Below are 5,566 nucleotides of genomic sequence, written 5' to 3' on the forward strand. Positions count from 1 at the left end.
TATGCACCAAACGGCAGTTCAGATTATCCACCCTTTCTGGAGTCCTTGGAGGGGGTACTGGAAAGTGCACCTTCTGGGGACTCCCTTGTTCTGCTGGGGGACTTCAATGCTCATGTGGGCAATGACAGTGAGACCTGGAGGGGTGTGGTTGGGAGGAACGGCCCCCCTGATCTGAACCAGAGTGGTGTTCTGTTGTTGGACTTCTGTGCTCGTCATGGATTGTCAATAACGAACACCTTGTTCAAGCATAAGGGTGTCCATATGTGCTCTTGGCACCAGGACACCCTAGGCCGCAGTTCGATGATCGACTTTGTCATCGTCTCATCTGATCTGCGGCCACATGTCTTGGACACTCGGGTGAAGAGAGGGGCGGAGCTGTCAACTGATCACTACCTGGTGGTGAGTTGGCTCCGATGGTGGGGGAGGATGCCGGTCAGACCTGGCAGGCCCAAACGTATTGTGAGGGTTTGCTGGGAACGTCTGGCAGAGTCTCCTGTGAGACGGAGTTTCAACTCCCACCTCCGGGAGAACTTTGAACATGTTCCAAGGGAGGTGGGGGACATTGAGTCTGAGTGGACCATGTTTCGTGCCTCTATTGTCGAGGCGGCTTACCAGAGCTGCGGCCGCAAGGTTGTCGGTGCCTGTCGTGGCGGCAACCCTCGAACCCGATGGTGGACACCGTCGGTGAGGGATGCTGTCAGGCTGAAGAAGGAGTCCTATCGGGCCTTTTTGGCCTGTGGGACCCCGGAAGCAGCTGATGGGTACCGGCAGTCCAAGCGACATGCGGCTCGGGTGGTTGCTGAGGCAAAAACTCGGGCATGGGAGGAGTTCGGAGAGGCCATGGAGAACGACTTCCGCACGGCTTTGAGACGATTCTGGTCCACCATCCGGCGTCTCAGGGGGGGAAAGCGGTATGCCACCAACACTGTTTATAGTGGGAGTGTTGTGCTGCTGACCTCAACTCGGGATGTTGTGGGTCGGTGGGCGGAATACTTTGAAGACCTCCTCAATCCCACCGGCACGTCTTCCACTGAGGAAGTGGAGCCTGGGGACTCTGGGTCGGGCCCTCCAATCTCTGGTGCTGAGGTCACCGAGGTGGTTAAAAAGCTCCTCGGTGGCAGGGCCCCTGGGGTGGATGAGATCCGCCCAGAGTTCCTTAAGGCTCTGGATGTTGTAGGGTTGTGTTGGCTTATGCGACTCTGCAATATTGCGTGGACATCGGGGGAAGTTCCCCTGGATTGGCAGACCGGGGTGGTGGTCCCCCTATTCAAAAAGGGGGACCGTAGAGTGTGTTCCAACTACAGGGGAATCACGCTCTTAAGCCTCCCTGGTAAGGTCTATTCGGGGGTTCTGGAGAGGAGGGTCCGTCGGATAGTCGAACCTCAGATTCAGGAGGAACAGTACGGTTTTCGTCCTGGCCGTGGAACACTGGACCAGCTCTACACTCTCAGCAGGGTCCTGGAGGGTGCGTGGGAGTTTGCCCAACCAGTCTACATGTGCTTTGTGGACTTGGAGAAGGCATTCGACCGCGTCCCTCGGGGGGCCCTGTGGGGGGTACTCTGGGAGTATGGGGTACCAGGCCCTTTGATACAGGCTGTTAGGTCCCTGTATGACCGGTGTCAGAGCCTGGTCCGCATCGCCGGCAGTAAGTCGGGCTTGTTCCCGGTGAGAGTTGGACTCCGCCAAGGTTGCCCTTTGTCACCGATTCTGTTCATAACTTTTATGGACAGAATTTCTAGGCGCAGCCAAGGTGTTGAGAGGATCCGTTTTGGTGGCCTCAGGATTGCATCTCTGCTTTTTGCAGATGATGTGGTCTTATTGGCTTCATCAGATCGTGATCTACAGCTTTCGCTGGAGCGGTTCGCAGCCGAATGCGATGCGGCCGGGATGAAGATCAGTTCCTCCAAATCCGAGGCCATAGTCTTGAGCCGGAAAAGGGTAGAGTGCCCTCTCCGGGTCAGGGAGGAGGTCCTACCCCAAGTGGAGGAGTTCAAGTATCTTGGGGTCTTGTTCACGAATGAGGGAAAAATGGAGCGTGAGATCGATAGGCGGATAGGTGCAGCGTCTGCAGTGAAGCGGGCGCTGTACAGGTCTGTCGTGGTGAAGAGAGAGCTGAGTCAAAAGGCGAAGCTCTCAATTTACCGATCGATCTACGTTCCCACCCTCATCTATGGTCACGAGCTTTGGGTTGTGACCGAAAGAAAGATCTCGGATACAAGCGGCCGAAATGAGTTTTCTCCGCAGGGTGTCTGGGCTCTCCCTTAGAGACAGGGTGAGAAGCTCGATCATCCGGGAGGGACTCGGAGTAGAGCCGCTGCTTCTCCACATCGAGAGGAGCCAGTTGAGGTGGCTTGGGCATCTGTTTAGGATGCCTTCTGGACGCCTCCCTGGTGAGGTGTTCCGGACACGTCCCACCAGAAGGAGGCCCAGGGGAAGACCCAGGACACGCTGGAGGGACTACGTTTCTCGGCTGGCCTGGGAACGCCTCGGGATTCCCCGGGAAGAGCTGGCCCAAGTGGCTGGGGAGAGGGAAGTCTGGGCCTCCCTACTTAGGCTGCTACCCCTGCGACCCGACCCCGGATAAGCTGAAGAAAATGGATGGATGGATGGATGGATTTTTTACATTTAAAGTTAAAGTGACATTTTATTAATTTTATTTATTTATTTTTTCCTTACAGTTGGAACCATCTATGGTCAAACTCTAAAACAATTAAGGATAAATAACATTTAAATGTTATGTTTAGGATATGAATTAATTACCATTATACTTCTGTTCTGTTGTTTTCTAACCTTTGCAAACATTGGAAACAAGACCAGATAAGAAAAAGAAAAAGAAAAACACTACAGAATAAAAACAAAAACTATAATTTGTTGAGTTAATTTTGAACAAATAACATTACAATCATCTAGTAGTTCATGATCTTAGTCTGAAATCACAATACACAGCAGCTAATCCCAGGCACATACTGTATTTACTGATTAGACTTGACAGCAGCACACTCGCATAATTTACAGCAAATTAGAAATAAGAATAGTTCAAATTGCCAAACTATAGTATTTTTCAAGAACCGTTTCTTTCAAGATGCAGACGAACAGTAAATTTGTCAAAGCTGACCATTTTAGACAAGTATGTCTCTCCATCCAATGTTGAATCTTCAGGTCCTGCTGAGCCTAAACCCAATTGCCCTTTAAAAAGGTTTGCACCATCATTCACGTCTAACTTTGACATTTTTTAATCTAATTTCAAAACCCTTTTCTCCTCACGTGTTAACATAATGTCACCATCAAAGTTATCCTTTACATTCTGCATCAAAAATCCATTCCTGTTAAACTCATGTATATTTTCTTTCAGCAATTACCTAGATGATTATACGCTTTTCAAAATAATTAATTGTAACACATGAATCCGACATGTTGCTGGTCTTGTTGAGAGTCAGGATTCATTTTTATGCGTTCGGTTTTGTCTTTGACATTTTCACTAAGCAAACAAGAAATCAATGCCCAACCTTTAGCCTCCTCCTCCACACTAATTACAGCTTACTGCCCACAGAGTTTACTGTTAAAGTGATGACAAAGGAGGGAGACGCAAAAATCATTACTCTCCAAGTTCATTTCACTATCTCACCTTAACTGAGCTACAGCTGAAGGTCGGTGCAATTATTGTGCATTAATTTGAGCGATGCAAAGTCAAATGATTGTGCTACAGAGGCCTCTTGAAAAACAATGTATAAGACTACTTTAATCAGCAGGGATGCAAACTTTGATGCTTGATAGACGAACAGTGAAGAAGTGCAAGTTGTAGAATATTAATCAGTGCTGACTGAACAGGAAAACAACAACTAAAACTTTTGCCGTTACCCTTGTATCTCTACTAGACTGAATACTGGCACACACAAAGGTCACTGACATTTAAAGACAATCCCCCGACTGGAGCGCTAACGCTGGTAAAATGTGAGGCAGAAGACCAACAAACTGCACCCCGAGAGAAAAGTGGGACTGGCCCTGTCGAGGAAGCAACAATAAATATTGTCTTGTGTTTTTAGCTCTCTGTTGCCGGTGTTGATGCACATCAGCTGAAGCACTGAAGCATGAGAAGTATCCTAAAGCTTCTGTCTCACTTTGATACAATCCATCTTCATCACTGTCGCTTTTCACCTACGTCATTCAAATCTTACCACCTGAATAGTAAACGCACAGCAAGTCACCTGAGCCCACACAGTGCTGTGCAATTTAAATCCAAGCCTTCTGGACCTTAAATAAATTGTAAAAACACAGATTACAAGTTGTGGTTCCATTTTAACACAAATATTTCCCCTTTATCCAAGTTTAAGCAGCAGAGCCATTTATTTTAAAACAATCTAAACAGTTTTATGAAGTTTAAAAGTGCTTTTAATTTATTATATTAATATTATTCATAGTAAATTAATACAAAAATTAAGTTAACACCATCATTTCAGATTTTTTTTTAATAACTTTTTTTTTTAATCATATTTGCAGCTAAATATTAGTTAATTAGAAACCAAACAAACAGTTATGTGATTTGTTACACACAGTCCAGCATCATCCTACAAGTATTTGGCCCCAGATTTATTTGCATCTATCCACTGAAAAAATGTTACCAACAAAAAACAAAAGCTTTAGTAGTTTCTTAAATAACTAAATGATTTGTATTTGAGGGAGACACAGTTGGTAGAGCTGCCACTTCTCAGCAAGAAGGTCACTGGTTCAAATCCCGGCCGAGGGTCTTTCTGGGTGGAGTTTGCATGTTCTCTCCGTGCACTTGTGGGTTTTCTCCAGGTACTACGGTTTCCTCTTACAGACCAAAACATGCATTGCTAACTCTAAATTTTCTCTAGGTGTGAGTGAGAGAGTGAATGCTTGTTTGTCTCCATGTGGCCCTGTGATGGACTGGAGACCTGTCCAGGGTGCCCCCCGCTTCTTGCACAGTGACTGCTGGATATGGGCACCAGTGAAAGAAGTGAGAGGGTAAAAGTCGGGTAGATTGATGGGTGGACTGACGGATGGGCGGGTGGATGGAAGGATGGGCGGGTGGGAATGCATGGATGGATGGATGATGGAAGGATGGAAGGATGGATGTCTTCAAGTCAAACAATTGAAAGAGTTACACCATTACTTCCTCAGCAATACAAAATATATCAATGGTCAAAAATAGATTGTGACCCGTTTAAACATTACTTGTACTTTCAAAATTGTTTTGAATTTGTTTTTAGAAATTTGACTGCTCCAACACCTCTGTTCATATTTGGTGGCAAGACAGTACTAAAACAATTAAAATGAAAATGACACCAGATAAATTCACCTTTGCAGCATCCTGTAATTCATTTTGATTAAGCAAATCCAAACAAAACAGACCTTTTTATTAAGGATTTTCATAAACATTGTACTAAAACGTTTAGCTGAAAAAAAAAATACACACATATATATACACACACATATATATATATATATATATATATATACACACACATATACATATACACACACACATATACATATACACACACACATACATACATATATACACACACACATACATACATATATA

At 45.6% G+C, this 5,566-nt stretch overlaps 1 protein-coding gene across 1 annotated transcript in view; it reads right to left on the minus strand.

Annotated features, from left to right (window-relative positions):
- The window catches only part of LOC119426800 (D-glucuronyl C5-epimerase B), a 92,068-nt gene that overhangs the window by 5,098 nt on the left and 81,404 nt on the right, over positions 1–5,566 (minus strand). The gene's annotated exons all lie outside the window — the stretch shown is intronic.

Source organism: Nematolebias whitei, chromosome 2 (genome assembly GCF_014905685.2).
Source record: "Nematolebias whitei isolate Nwh7 chromosome 2, NemWhi1, whole genome shotgun sequence".
Classification (NCBI taxonomy): Eukaryota; Metazoa; Chordata; class Actinopteri; order Cyprinodontiformes; family Rivulidae; genus Nematolebias; species Nematolebias whitei.